The sequence below is a fragment of the Neophocaena asiaeorientalis genome, unplaced genomic scaffold (genome assembly GCF_003031525.2).
Source record: "Neophocaena asiaeorientalis asiaeorientalis breed wild unplaced genomic scaffold, Neophocaena_asiaeorientalis_V1.1 scaffold240, whole genome shotgun sequence".
NCBI classification, from domain to species: Eukaryota; Metazoa; Chordata; class Mammalia; order Artiodactyla; family Phocoenidae; genus Neophocaena; species Neophocaena asiaeorientalis.
In genome coordinates, this window is record NW_020185331.1 from 5,866,292 (window position 1) to 5,890,451 (window position 24,160).

General features: G+C 43.9%; 1 protein-coding gene and 1 pseudogene across 4 annotated transcripts in view; one reads left to right on the forward strand and one right to left on the reverse strand.

Moving 5' to 3' along the window:
* NT5C2 (5'-nucleotidase, cytosolic II) overlaps positions 1–4,175 on the reverse strand; it is a 98,658-nt gene extending 94,483 nt beyond the window's left edge. For 2 of the 4 annotated variants that reach the window (XM_024734915.1, XM_024734908.1), the window contains exon 1: positions 4,110–4,175. The gene's annotated coding sequence lies outside the window, so the exon portion shown is untranslated. Of the gene's footprint in view, positions 1–3,281; positions 3,302–4,109 lie in introns of those variants that run through there. The other 2 variants (XM_024734914.1, XM_024734910.1) reach the window with 2 other exon arrangements.
* Positions 4,176–12,238: 8,063 nt separating this feature from the next.
* LOC112392942 (small integral membrane protein 30-like) lies at positions 12,239–23,015 on the forward strand (annotated as a pseudogene).
* The last annotated feature ends 1,145 nt before the right edge of the window (positions 23,016–24,160 follow it).

The window sequence follows — 24,160 nt, forward strand, 5'->3', positions numbered from 1 at the left end:
GCTGCTGCTAAAGTTGTTTTCCACAGAAAGGAAAAGAAAAAACAGCCACTGCAAACCTTGGTAACCAATCATAGAACACAAATTTCAAATGGTAAGAAGTCATATAAGATTTACTGTGTGGCTTTCCTGGTGGTGCAGTGGTTAAGAATCCACCTGCCAGTGCAGGGGACACGGGTTTGATCCCTGGTCCGGGAAGATCCCACATGCCGCAGAGCAACTAAGCCCGTGAGCCGCAACTACTGAGCCTGCGCTCTAGAGCCCGCAAGCCACAACTACCAAGCCCATGCACCGCAACTACTGAAGCCCACGCACCTAGAGCCAGTGCTCCTCAAAAAGAGAAGCTACTGCAATGAGAAGCCCACGAACCGCAACGAAGAGTAGCCCCCGCTCGCCGCAACTAGAGAAAGCCCAGTCGGCGCACGGCAACAAAGACCGAACGCAACCAAAAATAAATAAAATAACTAATTTTTGTAATGCTTTAAAAACATTATTTTAAAAAAAGGATTTACTGTGTCAAATAACAAGGACCTTAGCACTGCATAACAATTTGCTATCAATTTCCTTAAAGCAAATAATTTTTCATGTCTGAACTTAAAAAACGAAACAAACACCAGCTACTCATAAATACGAGCTGTCTTACTTCATTAATTCTGTTCTATCTGCAAGAAACCCATGTAGCATATCCTGGAAACAGTTTACTAGAATTTCTCTCTCCAGGTTTTTTTTTTTATTAATCAATTTATTTATTCATTTATTTTTGGCTGTGTTGGGTCTTCTGTGTGCTGGCTTTCTCTAGTTCCGGCGAGGTGCACGGGCTTCTCACTGCGGAGGCTTCTCTTGTTGCAGAGCATGGGCTCTAGGCGTGCAGGCTTCAGTAGTTGTGGCTTGCAGGCTCTACAGTGCGGGCTCAGTAGTTGTGGCTCACGGGTTCTAGAGGCAGGCGGGGTCTTAACCACTGCGCCACCAGGGAAGTCCTCCCTCTCCAGTTTTATCTCATAGTATTGCTCTACCAAACCCTTTGCTTTAGTGAGAACAACCCATTCAGTAAACCCTCAATATGCCCACTTTTGCATCCTCTCCCTACTCTCAAGTGTCACTACCTCTATGATGCTCTCCCTGATCCCACCAACCTACGGTAATCTCTCCACTTTGAATGAAAAAAAAACAGTAATAATAGCTAACATTTATAGAGAATTTAATGTGTGCCTGTATTGCTTCAATGGAATTATCCCATTCACCCCACACAACTTTGTGAAATTTGAAATTTGTTCTATTTTCCCCTTTTTCATGGTGAGAGAAACTGAGTGAAGCTCTCTACGGTTAAGTTCTCTAAGGGTGCATGGATGCTAAGTGGCAAAGCCAGGTCTCACACCCAGACTCCAAAACCCAGGCCCTTAAACATATGTGATGCTGCCTCCTGGCTCACGTGCCTTTGCATTGATGGCCTTTATTGCTCACGTGTCATTTAACATATGCCTTGTGATATTTAACATTTTGTGTTCCGAGATGTCTAAGCAGCTCAAAATATTACATTCATTCAACAAAAATTTACTGAGAGCCTGTATGCCAGGCATTGTTGACTACTGGGCATAAAAGCATGTTACAGAGCCTCCACAAATGAAAAGTAGATGAATTCTCTAGACACATGGACATCCCCAAAATGTGCGGAACTGCAAAATTTTAAATATGTACACAGCAATTATAACTACATAAAAATTATATGTACATAAGAACTGGAAAAAATATATTTATTTATCATAAACAACATGATAAAGTTGGGTTTTTTTTTTAACTATTGCATTTAAGCTTTTTGGTAAGAGAGGTAAGCAATAAAAAGATGTACTTTTTTAGGGCTTCCCTGGTGGCGCAGTGGTTGAGAGTCCGCCTGCCGATGCAGGAGACACGGGTTCGTGCCCCGGTCCGGGAAGATCCCACGTGCCACGGAGCGGCTAGGCCCGTGAGCCATGGCCGCTGGGCCTTGCGTGTCCGGAGCCTGTGCTCCGCAACAGGAGAGACCACAGCAGTGAGAGGCCCGTGTACCGCAAAAAAAAAAAAAAGTACTTTTTTAAAAAAACATGTTTTGTGTTCTTTCTTTCCTCCATTAAACAGTAGAAATAGCCTAGAGACAGATGAATGAACATTCCTCCTAACATTCTACTGTAATCTGGCTTTCTTTAGGAAGATACACCTGATATCACTAGTAAGGTTTGCAGATACCCTATGTAAATATCTATATAAATCTTCCTACAATTATAAACTTTTGGAAACTTGAGGCTGATTGTAAATTTGCAAACAATGGAATCAAATCTTAGAACGGAATGAACCCTTGCAAACAACTCCTTTGGCCCTCTCATTTTACAGATTAGCTAATCACTTAATTCTAAATATCTAAAGTCTAGGGACTTCCCTGGTGGCGCAGTGGTTAAGAATCCGACTGCCAATGCAGGGGACACGGGTTCGACCCCTGGTCCAGGAAGATTCCACATTCCTTGGAGCAACTAGGCCCGCGTGCCACAACTACTGAGCCCACGTGCTGCAACTACTGAAGCCCACGTGCCTAGAGCCCGTGCTCTGCAACAAGCCACAAGGGAAAGCCCACTCACCGCAATGAAGACCCAACACCGACAAAAATAAATTTTTTAAATGTATTAAAAATAAATTAATTAAATAAAATCTAAAGTCTGGGATGATGAGAGTAATGCAGCACCTATACCGAAATGTAGTGGCTTACACTGCAACAGAAATGCATTTCAAAAATAAAAAGTCTGTGTGTGCTAGCATCAGCCCAGCGTGTAGAGTTCTGCTTTTAATTACAAGCTGTGTCTTCTTGAACTTAACCTCTTCAGGCCTGGATGTCTTCATCTGGATAAATTCTAACCAGTGTTGAAAAGTGTCGAGGTAAATATCTTAAAAGACCTCAATAACATTAAGTTTCCACGGTAAATAGCACTGTTTCACATTACAGTTACCAGAGTTTGCATCCGCTGCCTTAAGAGGCAAAATGAACAGTATATACGCATTACGAAAACAAGTTCAATCAAGAAGAACCTGTCCGCACCCGAACACGCACACACGCACACACACAACCCTATAATGGTTATTAGTCATTGCAGAGCACTGCACTTAACCATGCATCCTCAAAATAACGGCCCAAAGCCGGGAAAACACTACGTCTGACATCCAACTCTATCTACGGCCTTTATTTTTATTTTTTTATTTTTTCCTACTGCCTTTAAAAGCTAAGGCCTACCGAAGTAAAAGCCCCCAAACGTCATGCTTACAACTAATGGTTTAGGCCTCAGGTTTGCATCTCACTCTCGGCTCTCGAGGGCTTCGGCGTAACCCAGGAAAAGGAAAGGAATAGACTGCCACCGGACAGTTGGCCCCTGACTTGGGAGCCATTGGGAAACAACTAGCACGTTTTTTTGCGGCGGCCTGCAATTCGGTGTGAGCTTTCCAGGAAGTGCTGCAAACGACGAAAACTGGCATGTGGCTTTCAGTTGGCAATTTCTGGTGGTTCTTGCTACAACGCTGTCAACCTTGCATCCTAACACAGCGGCTAGCTAGTTCCTCGGGGTTGACCGGGAACGCGCAAGGGGTGGGGAGGTCTATTAACAGGGCGGAAAGGCAGGCTTCGGGTTTGGACGGGAGGAGGCCAGGCGTCAGCCGTAAAATATAAGCACAACTGAGTAAAGAGGCGTCCGTCCGAGGCGGGACGGGGGCTGCCACCAACATGAGGGAAAAGCGGGGCACCGGGCCGGAAAGCGGCGAGGCGAGGGGCCGCGTTCCGAGGGTAAGGCGGCTCCCAGCGAGCCCAAGGCCAGGAAACAATGGCGCGAGCGTGACGTGGGGCTGGGGGCGTCGCCGCGGCGCCGAGCGATGGGTTGCTCCGAGGCGGGGGCTACCTGGCGCTGGAGGCGTGCGGGGTCCACGAGCTCGCAGGCGGGCGCCTGGACGAGCGGGGCCTCAGGGGCGTAGCGGCCGGGTAGGGCCGGGGCGGGGGCAGGAGGGGGGCCCTTGCCCAGGTCGCGCGCTCCACCGCTCACCCTCCCTCGCTCCCTCGCCCGCCCGCTCCTTCCCCTCCCTCCCGCGGGCCCCACCGAACTCACCGGCCCCACCGCACGGCAGCAAACCCAGAGCGCAACTGCCGCAGCCGCCCGGGCGCGCGCCCTCCCAGCCCCCACCGTCCCGGCACCGCCCCCGGCTCGCGCCCGGCCAGGGACCAGCGCGCTGTTCCGTCCCCCAGCTCCGCCGCAGAACCCGGCCTCCGCGACGCTCCCTGGCCGCGCTGCGGGAGTGGAACCGCGAGGCGGGCCTGCGTCCCGGTCCCTTGCGTGGGTCTGGGGATCTTCAAACAACAGAACATTGCCCGCTGCTGAGCTATGGGGTGACGCACGTTGACAACCCTTCCATGTCCTTTAGGTCTCCATCCCTGGGCCTTCTGCAGGGCCCTGGACTACCTCACTTACACTCCTACGCTTTCTCTTAGGGGGGTGGGGGCATCCGTTTTCCCAGCCACAGAATCTTACAGTCGAACGGACCTCAAAAACCCTCTGGTCCAGACTCCCATAACACGCCTGAATCCCAATGATGACTGAAAGTACCGGCTTTGGAGTTTGTCAGAAAGGGTTAGAACCCCAGTTCCACAACACGCCAACTGTGTCACTTAGGGCGATACACCTGACTTCATCATACCTAGTTCCCTCATCTTCAATATAGGGATGGATAACAACAGTACCTACCTCATGGGGTGGTGACAGGATGAAATAAGATAACAGAGGTAAGATCCTCGGCACAGTCCTGGCACATGGCACTCAAGAAATGTTCATTATTATATCAACTCCCACCCACCCACCACCAACTTGCACCTGAAAGAAGACTCCTCGGTGACAGAAAGCCACTATTTCCAGAGCAATGCATTCCTTAGTCTCGGCAGCTCTGACTAGCCAGAAGGTGTTTCTTAAGCGTCCACTCTCTAGCCCAAGTCCTATCCCTTGCAGCCTCAGAGAACAAACAGGTCTAATCTCTCTCCCACCTTCCACTTTTCAGATACTTGAAGACTTCTGCCCAAGGTCTTCTCTCTTCCAGACCAGTATCTCCCATTCCTTCCATTGTTTCTCCTTTGTCCTCGTTTTGAGGGTCTTTGTCCTCATTCTTTTCCCGCACCTACTCGGTTTGATTGTGGCTACTTTAGAGTACATTGCCCAAGACTGGACCAAATGTTTGTGGTACCATCAGAGCAGAGCAGGACTGTAGCTTCCTCCTTGTACTGCCTTGCATTCAAGCAATAAAGTTCTTTGTACCTGCACTACTGACTCATTGAACTTACAGTCAGCTAAAACCTCCAAGACTTTTTAATACGTGCTCTGCTGGAGCATTTCTACCCTCTCGTGTTTTTGAGCCAACTTCAGGTCGGCTGAGGACAGGGCTTGGGGCTCTCACCTACTAGATTTTTCAAGGATATGTGGGGAGAAGAAATAGGAGTTGGAAGGTAGTCTGACACTACCTTTAAACCAAGGACACATGGAAAAAGGCCAGAGTTTGTGTCTAAAGACCATGGCACTAAGCAAATAGAAAAAAAATATATATGCAATGTGATCTCATCTGAGCAAAAACTGTGCATGCACACACACACACAAGACTAGAAAGAAATATGTAAATAATTGTGTTCATAGTGGTTTTCTTTCAGCGATAAGACTTGGGGTGGTTTCTTTTGTTCTTTATACTTTTTCATAAATTTCCCAGATTTTCTACATTGTTTATATTACTTTTTTTTTTTTCTCGAGGTACATGGGCCTCTCACTGTTGTGGCCTCTCCCGTTGCGGAGCACAGGCTCCGGACGCGCAGGCTTAGCGGCCATGGCTCACAGGCCCAGCCACTCTGCGGCATGTGGGATCTTCCCGGACCAGGGCACAAACCCGTGTCCCCTGCATCGGCAGGTGGACTCTAAACCACTGCGCCACCAGGGAAGCCCTGTTTATATTACTTTTATAATCAAGAACTTTGTTTCCAAAAGAAAGAAACCAGAAAAAATTTTTTTTTAATCAGAGAGATGAAATAACTTGAAAAGAATGGGAAAAAAAGTTAAGAGATAACAGACTAGGAGAAAAGATTTGTAATATATAAAACAAAGGATTTGTATGTGGAACATATAAAGGACTCAACAAATCAATAAGAAAAAAATTCACTAGAAAAATGGGCAAATGTAAATAGGCAGTTCACAGAAAAAAAAATATAAATTGCCAATAAGAATACAAAAAGATGCCCAACCTCAGTAGTAACCAGGGAAATGGAAATTAAAACAGAAACTGGCAACAATTTTCAAGCTTCATGATATCAAAAGAATGTAAATTGTCACAGCCATTTAGAGGGCAATTGGACAACATCTATTTTTTTTTTTTTTTTTAATTTATTTATTTATTTTTGGCTGTGTTGGGTCTTCGTTTCTGTGCGTGGGCTTTCTCTAGTTGCGGTGAGCGGGGGCCACTCTTCATTGCGGTGCACGGGCCTCTCACTATCGCGGCCTCTCTTGTTGTGGAGCACAAGCTCCAGACGCGCAGGCTCAGTAGTTGTGGCTCACGGGCCCAGTTGCTCCGCGGCATGTGGGATCCTCCCAGACCAGGGCTCGAGCCCGTGTCCCCTGCATTGGCAGGCAGACCCTCAGCCGCTGCGCCACCAGGGAAGCCCCATGGACAACATCTATTAAATCCGTGTCTCAGCAATGCCACTTCTAGTTAACTACCATAACTCCATGTTATGGAGGTATGTACAAGGATAATTACTATGATACTGCTAATAAAGAAAATTTGGAATTAGCCATAATGCCCAGCAATAGGGGAATGGCTAAATAAAATGTAGAATACTCATAAAATGGAATTCTGTAGAGAATTTTAAATAAATGACCTTGATCTATATATGTAAATATAGATCTATCTCAAAAGCATATTGGTTTTTTAAAATTTTTATTTATTTTTTAACATCTTTATTGGGGTATAATTGCTTTACAATGGTGTGTTAGTTTCTGCTTTATAACAAAGTGAATCAGTTATACATATACATATGTTCCCATACCTCTTCCCTCTTGCGTCTCCCTCCCTCCCACCCTCCCTATCCCACCCCACCAGGCGGTCACAAAGCACCGAGCTGATCTCCCTGTGCTATCAAAAGCATATTGTTGAATGAAAACAGCAAATTGCAGCATGAGATTGATTGACTGATTTGATATTTTTAAAAAACTCTCCCCCAAAATGAATAACTTTAGTTTAATCATGAAAAATCATCAGACAAGCCCAAATTGAGGGATATTCTACAAAATACCTGACCTGGACTCTTCAAAAGTGTTAAGGTCATGAAAGCCAAGAAAAGACTGAGAATTATTACAGATTGAAGGAGACTAAGGAGACAAGACAACTAAACACAACATGGGATCCTGGATTGGATCCTGGAAAAGAAAAGGGACATTAGTGGGAAAACTGGTGACGTTCTAATAAAGTCTATAGTTTAGTTAATAGTATTGTTCCAATGTTAACTTCTTCGTTTCGATGACTGAACTGGAGTTATGTAAGCTGCTAGCACTAGGACAGGCTGAGTGAAAGGTACACTGAAACTTTCTGTACTATCTTTGTAACTCTTCTGTAAATCTTAAATTATTTCAAAATAAAAAGTTAATATAAAACACAGAAATACCATTATTTCTTATCCTCCCTGCTATAGACAATATTTGTGTCCCCTCTAATTTCATATGCTGAAACCTCATCCCCAATGTGATGGTATCTGAAGGTGGGCCTTTGGGAGGTAATTAGGTCGGGAGGGCAGAGCTCTCATAAATGGAATTAGCGTCCTTATAAAAGAGATCCCAGAGAGCTGCCCACTCCGTTCTGCCCTGTGAGGACACAGCAAGAAGACAGCTGTCTCTGAACCAGGAAGTGGGCCTTCACCAAACACTGAATCTGCTAATACCTTGCTTTTGGGCTTCCCAGACTCTAGAACTGTGAGAAATAAATTTATGTTATTTATAGACCACCCAGTCTCTGGTATCCTGTTATAGCAGCCTGAACTAAGACCATTACATATTAAGTTTGTAAAAGATTTTCAAAACAGATTGTAAGGCTACCTGCCAAACTCTTTTATCAGAGGTTATCTTTAAGACAGGGATAAAAGACCAAGATTGTGGATAATGTTCAAAGGGAGTATTAGCTTTAGTTTTAATGTTTTAGAAGATAAATGTACTCATGCATTGCTTTTTAAAAAAAATAATAAATTTATTTATTTTGGTGGTATTGGGTCTTTGTTGCTGAGCGCGGGCTTTCTCCAGTTGCGGCGGGCGGGGGCTACTCTTCGTTGAGGTACGCGGGCTTCTCATTGCGGTGGCTTCTCTTGTTGCGAAGCACGGGCTCTAGGCGCACGGGCTTCAGTAGTTGTGGCGTGCGGGCTCAGTGGTTGTAGCACACAGGCTTAGTTGCTCTGCGGCATGTGGGATCTTCCCGGACCAGGGCTCGAATCCGTGTCCCCTGCTGCGCCACCAGGGAAGTCCCATGCATTGCTTTTTTAATAAAAAATTAATCTTACAAATGCAAAAGGACAAGATACCTGGTCTCATGACTTTCAGGAGTAAGACAAGCCATGCCAACTATGAAACAACCTTCTAACAGAGGGTTGGGGAGCCTGAGGAAGCAATGAAGAGCCTTAAGTGGCTTGCTTGGTGTCTCTGACTTGACATTGGCAGAAGGGCCCAGGCAGTACTTGGCAAGAAAGGCCATCCCACTGTGGCCTTGGATGGCTTCTCACCAAACTTTCTGCCCAAGCACCCACATGGCTACACTACCCCTCTGATTAACACAATTTCCCCCTAGAATACCATAAACTCTGAGTCACCCAGAATGTGAGCTGCGTTTACAGGTCACTCATCAGTTTTCTGCTTCTTGGCAGAATCCCTCAGAGAAACGCAAGCATTGCCCAATACCCTGCCCTATGGCCTAGAAACAGCCTGCCCCCAGATCTTTCTCCCAGGAAGTATTCAGTCATAGATCCAATCAGCCACCTTGGAAGTCCCCTCTCTTTTTCACCCATCTTTCTCTAACAGCATAGGGTCAGCACTTACTGTGATAATGCATTATTCGAGGAGACAATCAGAAAACATTTAGTCCAGCTACAAACATCTAGTCCAATTTGAGAGACAGGACGTCCATGTAAGACTTAGGAGCACCTACATGTCTTCAAAAATGTGCACTGAACTCCTTCCATATGCCTAACACTGATCAATAAAGACATGAGTTTCTGCTCTCATGTAGGTTTCTGACTGCCTGGAAAGATGGACTTTAAACAAACAAATAATTATTTTACTACAATTAGTAAGTGCTATGCAGGAAAAGTAAAAGATGCTTTGAGGGAGAACAAAATAGGGGCTCGGCTTTGGGGTAGGGCGAGGGTCAGGAACATCTCAGCTGAGCCCTGAAGGATGAATAGGACTTTTTTAAGTAAAAAAAAAGTGAGAGAGGGGCTTACTTGGAAGAGTAGAGAATCCCTGAAAAAGGGACCAGTTGGCACAAAGGCCCTGAAGTAGGGATGAGCCTTGGATTATCTGCAGAATGATCAGCAGCCTAGAGGGAAAGGGGGAAAGTGGCCAAAAATGGTCCGTAAGGAGGCAGAACCAGACCTCACAGGGCACTATAGACCATATAAATCATCTGCAGCCTTATCTTAAGCGCAATGGAGAGTACTTGACGGCATAAAGCAGAGGAGGGGCAGAGATCAGGTCTGCAGTTCAAATGAATGGAATGTAACCAACCGATCAATTGCCTCATATACTCATGAAAATTAATTCATTTGAATCAAGCAAAGATCTCTGAGGTGCCTGTTGGAAACTTCCACTGGGTGTTTACAACATGAGAGAGATAAGATCTGCAACCTCTATCACAATTGTTCTATTTATCAAACATCTACCAGGTAGTAAATACTGGAAATCTAAATTGATCCCCCAGGACTTCCCTGGTGGCACAGTGGTTAAGAATCCGCCTGCCAATGCAGGGAACACAGGTTCGAGCCCTGGTCCGGGAAGATCCCACATGCCGCAGAGCAACTAAGCCTGTGCACCACAAATACTGAGCCTGTGCTCCCCGTGAGCCACAACTACTGAGTCCATGTGCCACAACTACTGAAGCCCATGCACCTAGAGCCCGTGCTCCGCAACAAGAGAAGCCACAGCAATGAGAAGCCCGCGCACCGCAACAAAGAGTAGCCCCTGCTTGCTGCAACTACAGAAAGCCCGCACACAGCAATGAAGACCCAACGCAGCCAAAAATAAATAAATAAATAAATAAATTGATTCCCCACCCACACTTTACCCCAGAGTTGCTGAATATCTATTTAGGAAATTAAACCCTTGGGTAAAAGAGGAAGGCAGGTCGTTATAAGCCCCATGCCAGATTAGTGGTCCCGAAAAACTTCCCGAGTTTTGGAAGAGATGGATTCCTGAGGAGACAGAAGAGTCAGAATCGAATACACAGAGATACTACTTCATATCTACTTTAAGGAAGAAAAAAAAAGGACGTAAGTGTTGGCAAGGATGTAGAGAAACTGGAATCCTCCTGCATTGCTGGAAGGAAAGTAAAATGGTGCAGCCTCTGTGGTGGTTCCTCAAAAAGCTAAATATAGAATTACCATATGACCCAGAAATTCTACTTCTAGGTATATTCCCCAAAGAACTGAAAACAGGGATTCAAACGGACACTCATATGCCAATGTTCATAGTAGCATCATTCATAGTAGCCAAAAGGTGGTATCAACCCAAATGGCCATCAACACATAAATGGATAAACGAAGTATGGTACATCCATACAATGGACTATTACTCAGCCATACAAATAAATGAAGTTGTGGTACTGCTACAACATGGATAAACCTTGAAAACATTATGCCAGGCGAAATAAGCCAGACACAAAAGGACAAATATTATGTGATACTCCTTTTGTGAAGTACCTAAAATAGACAAGTTCATAGAGACAGAAAGTAGATCAGAGGTTACCAGAGACTGGGGCAGTGGGGAGGAATGGGGAGTTATTGCTTAATGGGTCCAGAATTCCTGTTTGTGATGATGAAAAAAGTGTTGAAACAGGCAGTGGTGATGGTTGCACAACACTTTGAATGTACTCATGCCACTAAGTTGTACACTTAAAAATGGCTAAAATGGCAAATTTTCTGTTATATATATTTAACCACAGTAAAAAAAATTCAAGGGAGGGTGGGCTGGAAGTTTGGGATTAGCAGATGCAAACAATTACATATAGAATGGATGAACAACAAGGTCCTACTATATAGCACAGGGAACTATATTCAATATCCTAAGATAAACCATAATGGAAAAGAAAAAAAATAAGTGTCTATTACACAGATAAAAAATTATTTTAAATAAAATGGAAAAAAAATTCAAAAAAAATTAAAAGAAATCAAATACATAAATAGGACCATTTCCTCCATGTTCACTGAGCTCCTTCCAAATTGCCACTTTTCAGTTGCTGGCCCCCATGTCCCTCTATAAAAGCTCTTTTTACGTTTGGACTCTATTCATCCTTTCGGCCTTAGCTCAAATGTAACTCAGAGAGGGCTTCCCAATCTCCCTACCCCAGTATTCTTTCATGTTGCCCGCACCTTCCCTTCCCTTCCCTTCCCATCCCACAATTGCAATTAAATAAATATTTGTGTGATTATGTCTTTAATATCTGCCTTTTCATTAGGTTGTATGCTCCAGAGGAGCAGGGACAGTCTTGTCCACTGTGTCTGTCTCATCCCCTGAGAGAGGATACAGCACCTAGCCCAGGGTCTGGCACATTGGGGATTCCATATATATTTTTACATAAATTAATTAATAACTAAATGAATGTGTGGTAGGATTGTTTTTAATTTTAATGCCTTTCACAATGCTTTGAGTTTGATTAAATTATTTAAAAACCAAAAAAAAAGTACATCAGGGCTTATATCCCTGTGTTCTACCTTGCAAAGTTGTCAGCAGTCTCTTGGAGCAGGAACCTGAGTGAGACAGTAGTACAATTCGTTTCCAGGTAGATCTGCTACAACACCAACCATTCCAATCTTGGTCTCTAAGTGGTAAGCTGTTGGGCTTACGATGGAACCCCTCTTCACTGTGGGACCAGACCTGCCAGCCCCCTATAGAGCATTTCACGTGTTCAGGTTAAGCAGCATCTATATTAGGACCAAAAAGTAAGGCATACTAACGTCAGAATGAGAAAGAGCGTTCACTCGTTTATTGGGAAAGCCACTTCTCTGATAAGCCTAGGTAAGTTTAGGCTTTATGCCATTAGTCAATGAAGGCACTTCCTACCTGAATGTCCCCATCTTAGCACTCTGCATCAACCTCAGTAAACAACATTCTGTGCTAAAAGGAAGCTAGACACATATAATTAATTTTGAGACAAGAAATACAAAAAGAAAAAAAAAAACTGATTTAATGAATTTGTCTTCTGGATGTGGACACCTGTGGGAACTGAAAGGCGTGATAATACAGGAAGAAGCACAAAACTCACAACAGCTTTTATATAAACAAATTTTGTCCCACAGATCATTATTCTCTCAGCCCACAATCTAATCTTCTTTCTTTTTACTTTTTTACGTGTTACATATAAAATGCATAAACCAGAGAGTACAAAGCAAACAAGCAACTGTAGGCATTAGGAGATTTTTTGACCATAAGTAACAGAAAACCCAGTTAAAACAGGATTAAACAATAAGAAAATCCAGAGGTATTGTGGACTCCAGGGTACACGATTCAGTCACTGACATTGCCACAAGGAACAGGTTTCATTTCTCTGTCCTGCAACCTTCAGGATTGCCTTCATCCTAAAACATGTTCCCCTCATTGCTTGTAGGATGGCTACAAGTATCCTTGTTTGTGTCAACAAAAGATTCTAAGTCCTTCCCTTCAACCGCACTGGGATGAATTAGGATACATGCAGACCCCCAGGACCAATAATCATTGCCGAGGAAGGATCATACACTGATTAATCAGATTTGTCCCTGGGTTTTGGGGACGGAGAGGATATCTGAGCAAAACTGGGATTTTTGACAGGGAGAAGGGGTGGGGAATGGATGCTAGGTAGGCAGTCAAGAGTGTTCACTACAACTAGCAAATCAGAATTTGCCCACACCTTGAGTTACAAGTATTGCAGTAGTATTAGAGAAATATAAAACACTTTGAATTTCACACATCCACTAATCCACTTGTTCTTAACTCATGTAAGGGATAAGAACACATTCTCATCAGCAACAGTGGCTCATGACAGCAGTGATTCTTGGAAAAATCAGGAAGCCTGTGTGGTGTTCTTTATGTATACGTGATAGTCCCAGCTTCCTAGAGAAAGAATGGTATCTCTCCATCATATTAGAGGCCCAGTCCTGCATCTTAGCCATCCTCTCCAGTCCTGGGTTCATATCGAAACCTGCTTGGCTCCCACCCTAGTCCTTCCCAGTGGTCAGCATTTCACCCGTTTGGGAAATTTATTTTGGGAGTCCCAAAGTATATTTTGACATGACTAGTTCTGTGAGATGTTACTAGCTGTTCCTTGGGGGGAAAAAAAAGTTCCATTCTTGCAGAAATCATGAAAGGATTATTTAAACTCTTAGCACTTGCAAAACTTGGGCATTCGTCATTATCAATTCCTGGGACAGCACATCTACTTTGTCTTTTGAAGATTGGGCCTTCGTAAGCAAGAAAGTGGCTCTGGTTTTCACAGCAAAGAGGTGAGGCCTCATCCAACGATATACAACAAGGATTTGTATAGGGACTTGTAACAGGGATGCATTATTTTCTTCAATCAATGGTTCTTAAGCTACAATCAAGAATAAGGGTTGGGCTTCCCTGGTGGCACAGTGGTTAAGGATTCGCCTGCCAATGCAGGGGACACGGGTTCGAGCCCTGGTCTGGGAAGATCCCACATGCCGCGGAGCAACTAAGCCTGTGTGCCACAACTACTGAGCTTGTGCTCTAGAGCCCATGAGCCACAACTACTGAGCCCGTACACCATAACGACTGAGACCGCGCACCACATCTACTGAAGCCTGCACACCTAGAGCCCGTGCTCTGAAGCAAGAGAAGCCACCGCAATGAGAAGCCCGTGCACCGCAACGAAGAGTAGCCCCTACTCGATGCAACTAGAGAAAGCCTGCGCACAGCAACAAAGACCCAACACAGCCAAAAATAAAATAAATAAATTGAAAGAAAAAAAAAAGAATAGGGGGTTGCCTTTCAAAAAGGCAGACTCCAGATCTCATCCCAATCTCTGGCTGTGCAGCCTGGGAATTCATATTTAAACGAACTCTCCAGGTAATCCTGATGCAGGTGGTCCATGTGTTCTCTGAAGTTGCTATCTACCTACCACATGCCTGCCTGTGACGGTAATCAATGTTGCCATAGCAGCAGCCAGTCTGAGCCACCTCCTGCTGCCTGCTGCCTGGGCAACAGCTGACTTTTTGGGTCTCTTCCTTCTCTGCTAGTCCAAGGAGCCACTGTGAACAGCAGTTTTTCAATACTGTGGAAATTATTCAACTGACCCAAACAAGGAAACTGACTCATACTTGTACGATCAGGGATTACAAACTATGTCACCCCACCTTCAGAGCACCAGTCTTTTAATCCCCTTTCTTGACTCCACTTCAGATGTCAGATACTAGCCCTCAATGATTACATTTCATTGGCACGAAGAGGGTGCAGTCCCTAAGACCCACACAGTTTTCCAAGCCTGCCACAAACTGGGGTCCTCCCTTATCTGGCATCTATAGCACTCTTGTAACAAGTGTCCTATTGGATTAAAAGTAAACAAATCTCTCATTTGAGTGACGGATAGTTGAGTTCATTACTTTTACTTTCAGCAAACCCAAAACAATTATTTTCAACTAATTTTTTGGTCAGATGCTAACTATCTGAAAGAAAACCCATGCTAATAGAAGAGAGAATAGGTTAAGTACTAGGATCTGTATCTAATCCCTTAGCAGGTGTGGTAAACAGAATAATGGCCTAATCCCTAGAACCTGTGACTGTGTCGCAATTATAGAGCAAAGGAGAATTAAGGTAGCAGATGGAATTAAGTTTGCTAATCAGCTGACCTTAAATAGGGAGTACATGCCGCAGGGCAACTAAGCCCAGGCACCACAACTACTGAGCTCTCGGGCCTCTACTAGAAAGCCCATGTGCTGCAAATTACAGAGCCCACAGGCCACAAATACAGAGTCCATGCACCCTGGAGCCTGTGTGCCACAACTAGAGAAGAGAAAACCAGTATTCCACAACTAGAGAGAAGCCCACACACCACAACGAAGGATCCAGCGTCCCTCAACAAAGACCCCCGCGTGTGCAACTAAGACCTGACGCAGCAAAAAATAAATAAGATAAATAAATAATAAATAAATCTTTAAAAGAAAATAAATGTAGAAGAGAGAAGGACAAGAGTCAGCGTCAGTGATGCGATGTGAGAAAGAGTTAGCCGGCCATTGCTAGCTATGAAGATGGAAGGGGACCATGAGCCAAGGAATACCTGCAGCCTCTAGAAGCTGAAGAAGGCGAGGAGACTGATTTTCCCCAAGAGCCTCCAGAAGGAATGTAGGAACATAGCTGGATAAGACCTTGATTTTAATCTGCTGAAACCCGATTCAGACTTCTCTGATCTCCAGAATTTAGATAATACTTTTGTGTTGCTTTAAGCCACGAAATTTGTGATAATTAGTTACATCAGCAATAGGAAACTAGTACACAGGGAATTAGGAATGAAGACCAGAAACAGATACAGACTAGAGAGTCAAATAAATGTGGGCCTCCTTGCTCAGTGCATACTATAATACCTTTTCTCTAGTGGTGGTCCAGGGGAAACCCTTCATCCTATGAGTTTTCCAGGAGGCCTGCCTTTGAACCAGATAACCTGATTCAGAGAACCTGCAGTATTAAAAATATATATATATATATTTTTTTTTATGAGTTAAATTCATGTACATTTCTTTTTTGGTACCTTCAATGTTGGTACTTCGTTTGCTTTTCCCTTTTTTTTCCTGAAGCATAACATAAACATATATATGCACAAATCATTTTCACGAAGTAAACACACTTATGTAACCACCACCCAAATCAAGATATAAAATATAACCAGAAGCTTCAAAACTCATCTCATGCCCCCTTCCATGCGCTATGTCGCCTCCCACCTCATACAGTATACATGCCTTTGTGTCTGGCTTCTTTCACTTACTAGTATGTAGTAAGATGCATCCATATGTAGCAATTGTTCGTCTATTTTCATTGCTCTATAGTATTGCACTGTGTAAATATAAAATGATTCACCCATTTTTTTTCAATTCATCCACTTTTTTAAGAGGAAAATTGTGGATTCAAAGTGGTTTCACCCCCTTCCAGATTTTTCAGACTCTTTACCCACTAATAACTGTAAATCACAAAGCAAGGATGAAACAACCTGGGCTTCCCAAATGTATTTGACCATGAAACTTTTTTTTTCCTACAAAGCATCTTACAAGACTAATATTTTGTAGGACATGCTCCAGGAAACCATGGTCTGGAGCAATGGTTTTCAAACTGTGCTCCTCAAAGCTCTAAGTTCCCAGATAGTGACTCAATACTGCATAAGGGATCAGAGTAAGATCAACTGTATTCCCACTTCTGCTTCAACACACCCTCCACTTGTATCTGCTTTAAGAAGGGATTTCACATAGGTGGGGTGTATGTGTATATGTATTAACTGCCCATGTGTCTATGATTGAGAAAAGTGTTTGGTTGCTTTAAAAAATGTGTTTGAGGGGCTTCCCTGGTGGCACAGTGGTTGAGAGTCTGCCTGCTGATGCAGGGGACACAGGTTCGTGCCCCGGTCCGGGAAGATCCCACATGCTGCTGAGCGGCTGGGCCCGTGAGCCATGGCCGCAGAGCCTGCGCGTCCGGAGCCTGTGCTCCACGACAGGAGAGGCCATGGCAGTGAGAGGCCCGCGTACCGCAAAAAAAAAAAAAAAAAAATGTGTTTGAAAACCACATGTCTAAGCTCTAGGGGACCTTTCAGAAGGCCTTTGCACAGACCCAGGTTCCAAGCTACAAGGACTTCCTGACCTTATCCAAAGTTCACTGCTTTCACAGTTGCTTACTTGCCAGGCTCTGTCCAAGAGCCATCTGCCCACTGCTTCTGCCAGTGGTGTTGTGGAAGGGCTCAAAAGAGATCACTGACAGCTGCTCAATACAGATCAGGCAGCTTAGTCCACAGGCAGCTTCTGTCTATGGAGTCAGAGGCTGAAAATAGATCATTACATGCCACAAAAGTCTGAAATTGCTTCTAACCAGGCAGCATGCTTTAGGGATTAAGAGCATGGACTCCAGAGCCAAACCCCCTGGCTTAGACTTCTGGCTCTGCTGCTAAGTAGCTGTGACCTTGGGCAAGTTTCTCAATGCCCTCACATTTCAATTTCCTCATCTTTAAAATGGAAGTGAAGATAATAATAGCATGTACCTCAAAGGCTTGATGAGGATGAAATGAGATCATGTTTGTGCAGCACTTGAGACTGGGCTGGGCATCTAGGAGGCACGATGTAAATGTCTGTTAAATAAAACCAAAGTGGTTCTGCGAACTTATAGGTGGCAAAGCCCAATTCCAGGCATTTTACTGTTCAATTTTTACCACCGCCCTCGAGGTGAGGCGCTCTCTGTGGCCCCCCACGCCCCTGAAGAGTTGAGATCACATGGCCCTCCAAAATGGTGAGTGTTACCAAACTCAGGATTCCTTGGATCGATAACATTTCAAAAGCAATTTTGGGAATTCACATAGGGTGGCTATTTTAACTATGCCATTCAGGACATTAAAATAAACTGCCATCTACCATTACCACTATTTTATGAAAGGTAATTTTAAGACCAAAAAAAGTAGGAAAGACATAATCTCAGAAAAAAAAGACGGGGCTTTAAATTAAATTGAGCTTAGTTAAAAAAAAAAAAAAAATCACTACCCTGTTCTGGTTTTCCCATTTCATCTCGAGCCAGTGGCCAAGGGCCAACCCCTGTCTGTGACCCAGCATTTGCATTTGACTAACAGTGCTCTACAGACCCTTGTGAGTGTCCCTGGACACATGGGCCATTATAACTAAACACCTCCCTGAGTGTCCAAGCCTCAAAGCTAGTACTGAACACCCCAAACTGCAGAACTGAAGGCATTTGCTAATGATCTCATTTAACACTGCTATGCTCAGAGGCGAGGGATCACAGGGGAATTGGGCAGAGTTATGTCAGTTATTCGCGGTAGCATTTGATGGGGCCTTTTAGAACCACAGCTCCAACTCCAAGGAGCCAAGAAAGACTGAGCTACCTGGGTGTTTTAGATAAAACCTCAGTCTTTCCACCTGTGCTTCATTGCTCTCACACCACTACCACACTCACAACACTTCTGACACCACAGGTGTGGGGTTTTCCCCCACGCCAAGCAATTCTCTGTGACACACCAGGGTGTTCTACAATTTAACTCAATCCTGACACCATCTACTAGAGACAGCGTCAGATACCACAGGTTAAGGGCTCAGTCCCACGAGACTTCCCCCTCCCCCCATCCCCACAACCAAGATTCAGATGCCAATCACAAGTAGTAGGCCACCAGGATACCCATATCTTCTGTCTGACTTGGCTACAAATTGGAGGTTCCCATGACGTCTTCCTCCTTGGATTCAATTATTTGCTAGGGTAGCTCACAGAACTCAGAGACACACTTACTTACATTTACCAATTTATTAAAGGATACAGATGAACAGCCAGATGAAGAGATACATAAGGTGAGGTCTGGGAGGGTCCGAGCACAGAAGCTTCTGTCCCAGTGAATGCGGGGTGTATCACCCTCCTAGTACTTGCATGTGTTCACCAAACTGGAAGCTCCCTGAGCTCTATACCTTTGGGATTTTTATGGAGACTTCATCACATAGGCATAGCTGGTCATTAACTCCACTACCAGCTCTTCTCCCTTCTTGAGGGAATGAGAGGCAGGGCTGAAAATTCCAAGCTTCTACTCATGGCTTGGTCTTTCCAGCTAGGTCATCCAGTCAGGTCATCCAGGAGCCACTCAGGACCCCACCCAGAGTCGCCTCATTAGAACAAAAAACACTCCCATCACCCAGGAAACTCCAAGGGTTTCGGGAGCTCTGTGCCAGGAACCAGGAGAAGAGACCAATATTTGTTTTCTATTATCTCACACTGGGTGTGCAGACATAGTGAGAGAGGCCAGCTTGGGGAGTCAGGACACAGGGGCTGTCATGCTGGTCCTGCTGCTAACCCAACCGTGTAATTTTTGGTGAAGTCCTCAACCATTTAGAGACTTGTTTTTCTCTTCTACAAAATGGGGGCAGTAATGCCTGCTTTGTATTTCTCAAGGTTGTTCTGGGAATCATATAAGTAGTGGCTGTGAATGTGGTGTTAAAGCACCCTAAAGGAATGCATATTTGTGACTCTCAGCCTCCACCCCCTTCTAGTCAGGGCCCCAAGTTTCCCCACTAAGTTTATACCAAGGATCTTTCCCTCCAGCCTGACGAGGACTCCACAGTACAGCATTCCAGGGTAGACTCCAGGGCCTTGGTTTAGAGCAGTGGGGTAAGGAGAAGCCAATTTTTTTCCTTCTCAGAGCTCTGGTCCCCCAGGTCACTCCAGGATGGAGGGAGCTGCTAAGTATAAACACTCAGGAATCCACAAATACTCTTGGAATTCCAGCTTAGTGAGCCTGTTCAGTAATGCTTCCTGCTAAACTAACAAAGAGTGATAGCAGAAGAATGCTGGGAGACATTCCATCCCCTGGCCTCCAAAGAATCCTGGCAGCTCAACTTGTTATATCAACGTGTTATATCTGGAAGAAACTTTAGATCAGTGGTTCTTAATTCTGGCTAAACATTAGAATCACCAGGGGAGCTTTTAAAAGATACCCTTGCCCGGCTGTACCTCACACCAATTAAATCAGCATATTTGGGAGAGGGACCTAGACATCAGTATTTTTAAAGCTCCCCAGATGATTGCAATGTGCAGCCTAGTTTGAGAACCACTGCTATAGAGGATCCAGGTCAAACACCTCACTTTACAGAAGGAAAAACTGAGGCCCTGGGAGTTTAAGAATTTTGTCTGAAGTCATACAACTGATTAGAGCTTGAGATATCAATTCAACAAGTTGATGATAATAACAGCTCTTTTTTTGTTGAGCTTTTACTCTGGGCCAGAGTAAGCACCAAGCACCTTACAAATATAATGTCAATAAATCCTAATGATTTTATGAGAAAATTGAGACCCAGGGAGTTTAACTAGTTTTCTCAAGGTCAAAACAACTGAACAGTGGCAGAGATTCCAGTTCAATTGTTCAACTTAGTTTGAGCAGCACGCAGATGACAAGACAGGGATAGAGCCCTGCCCTTAAGGAACTTACAGTCTACCTGGAGGGACAGGACACAGGTGAGCCAACATTTAAAACACATTCTGATAAGTGTTACAGTAAAAGTCAACAATGGAAAGACAAGGAAGGCACCTAACTCTGGGAAAAGTCAAAGAAGTCTTCTTAGAGGAGGAGGTATTGAAGAAGTCTTAAAAGGTGAATGAAAGGTAGTTTAGTGAAAAACGAAGAGGGAGAGAAAGTGGAACCAGCCAGTGTAAAGAATGGTGAATGCTCAGAGCTATGCAGTAATTCATAGTGACTTGATAAGTATATTTGGGTGGAGCTACTGCCAAGAGGTGAGATTGAAGAAGTACAGAGACTAGATCATTAAGGAGTTTAAAAGAGGGAACCATAGCAGGATTATAAACGGACAGTGGAAGGATATAAATGTATGTATTTAAAAGGTTATTGGAGGATATGATAACAAAATCACAGGCAACAAAAGAAAAAAACAGATAAAGTGGACTACATCAAAATTGAAAACTTCTGTGCATCAAAGTACACTCTTAACAGAGAAAAAGGGCAACTCATGCAATGGGACAACAAAAAACAATCTGATTCAAAAATGGGCAAAGGACTTGAATCGATCTCTCTCCAAAGAAGATATACAAATGGCCAATAGGCACATGAGAACATGTTCAACATCACTAATCATTAGGGAAATTCAAACCAAAACCACAATGAGGTATCACCTCATAGCCAGTAGGATGGCTATAATCAAAAAAATAGAAAATAATAAGTGTTGATGAGAACGTGGAAAAATTGGAACACTTGTGTACTGCTGGTGGGAGTGTAAAATGGTGCAGTTGCCGTGGAAGACAGTAGGGCAGTTCCTCAAAAAAGTAAAAATAGAATTACCATATGGTCCAGCAATTCCACTTCTGGGTATGTACCTAAAGGAATTAAATGCAGGGTCTCGGGCTTCCCTGGTGGCACAGTGGTTGAGAGTTCGCCGGCCCATGCAGGGGACACAGGTTCGTGCCCCGGTCCGGGAAGATCCCACATGCCGTGGAGTGGCTGGGCCCATGAGCCATGGCTGCTGAGCCTGCGCGTCCAGAGCCTGTGCTCCGCAACGGGAGAGGCCACAACAGTGAGAGGCCCGTGTACCGCAAAAAATAAATAAATAAAATAAAAGCAGGGTCTCAAAGAGATATTTGTCTACTCATGTTTATAGCAACATTATTCATAATAGCTGAAAGGTAAAAGCAACCCAAGTGACGAACGAATAAATAATCAAAATGTGGTGTACATATATACAATGGAACGTTATTCAGCCTTAAAAAGGAAGAAAATTCTGGTACATGTTACAAGGTGGAACCTTATTGTGGTAAGTGAAATAAACCACCCACAAAAGGACAAATACTGTATGAAGTACCTAGAGTAGACAAATTTACAGAGACAGAAAGTAGAATTATGGCTACCAGGAAGGAGCCAGGGAGATGGGTAACGGAGTGTTACTGTTTAATGGGTACAGAGTTTCAGTTTGGGAAGATGAAAAAGTTTTAGAGGTGGATGGTGGTAGTGATTTCATAACAATGTGAATATACTTGATGCCACTTACCTATACGGGTTAAAATGGTAAATTTTATGTTATGTGGATTTTACCACAAAAAAATTATGGCAATAGCATTAAAAGATTAGTGGGTGAAAACTCAATGAGGAGACCAGTTAAAAAGCTAATGCCCAGGGGCAAAGAACCCAATAAGAGTCTGATAATGTAAGACAGTGGCAGGGGAGACGTAGGGGACAGACACTAGAGATCTCTAGGAGGTGAGTGGCTAGCTAGATGGGGCGTCAGGAAGAATGAGGAGCCCCAAAACGCTACTCCCAAAGTCCTGACCTGAGGGAGTGATGAACAGTGGTGTCCATCACCAAGACAGGGCCCACAGAGTTGGTGGGGGAGGAACAGGTTTCTGAGAAGGTGGTGAGTTCAGCTTTGAACAAGCTGAGTTTGAAGTACCTGGAGAATATCCAGGTGGCAATATCTTAAAGGAATCAGATACACTACAAATTGATCTCAGAAGGTTGGATATTTTTTTAAGTATGATAATAGTATTATGGTTATTTTTTAAAGTTTGTATCTTTTGTAGAAAATATGGGTGAATGGGGCAGGGCTGGCCATGGGGCAATGGTTGTTAGGGCTGAGGCATGGTACACAGAGATTCTTTGTGCAATTCTGTCTACTCTGGGGACCAGTCAAAATTCACCATAATAAGAAGTTTAAAAAACAATAATAGCCCTGCTCGCCATTCCCGTAATGGCTGCTTCCTTGAAGGTGCTGTCACATGGAACCTCTTAGCCTCAGCATCCTGAACTGATAGAATTAAACAAATACCACTTTCTTTGAAACCTTCAGCCTTTAAGAACCAGTCACCTCAAGATCTCAGCATCGTGATCTTAGTTTCAACACAGTTGTTCCCAGTCCTCTTTTCATTGCTTTTGGTGCTGCCTGTTGTTGAAGCAGTAGAAGCCGGAGATGCAATCGCTCTCTGCTCGGTGTGGTTCTCAGCATTACAGGCATTTGTGCTTGTTTGGGGGTGTATGCACGAAAGAGAAATGGACAGATGAGACTTTGAAGGGCCTCCCGAATCAAACCTTGCCCTGAAAACCTTTGTGCTATTGAGGTTCAGAACTGAGTTTTGGTCACTGAAAGTTCCCAAGAAACAGTAAATAGGGTAGTTCATAGTCTTGGTTATTTCCCTATAAATAGGAACAAACTGATATACTATGTTAAATGGAAAACAAAACGTTTTCTTCACAACAAATAATGCACTGAAAAATGCCTTAGAAAGAAGGTCAAAGAAGTGAGATGGCTGAACTTTGCATATTTCATAGTTTCAGAATTCTCAATAGGAAGAAGAAAACTCTTGCCCAGAATCCTGGGAAATTGCCACTGTTTAAGTTATAATCACTGCCTCCTGCATCATTGAGGAGTCTTTTCTCCATATTTTTAATGGATTTTTGTGTTGTTATCTCCCAAGTTAATATTGTACCTAGATATTAAATACAGTAGGTCAAAAATTAAAACTTATGTCTTTGGGCTTCCCTGGTGGCACAGTGGTTGAGAGTCCACCTGCCGATGCAGGGGACACGGGTTTGTGCCCTGGTCCGGGAAGATCCCACATGCCGCGGAGCGGCTGGGCCCATGCGCCATGGTCGCTGAGCCTGCGTGTCCGGAGCCTGTGCTCCGCAACGGGAGAGGCCACAACAGTGAGAGGCCCACGCACTGCAAAAAAAACAAAAAACAAAAAAAACAAATCTCTTTGTGGGGGAAACGTTTAGAAAATGTATTCGATGTATCTAACGTTGAAATGGAGAAAAGATTTAATGTAAAAAAAATACTTTATATTGACATTGAAATGGAGAAGAGATTTAATGTTTAACAAAACCAAAAAAATCTTTATATTAACTGGTAACATCTCCATGGTGAGAAGTACTATATATCAAATATAAACCCATTAGGTAAGTTAAAAAAATAATAATAATAAAGAGATGTAAACCTATAGGGCAGAGATAAAGACATTATTTTATTATTAACAATAATAATACAAAGGACTACCATTTAGGGAGTCTCTACTCTGTGGCAGGCACTTTGCTGAGCCCTTTGCATGCCTATGTTGTACTTTTCATGACAACTCTCATTTTACTAAAGTTCAGATGTCTTGCATACCAAGTGGCAAGCTTCAGATTATATGAGGTATATCAGAGGGAACGAATAAAA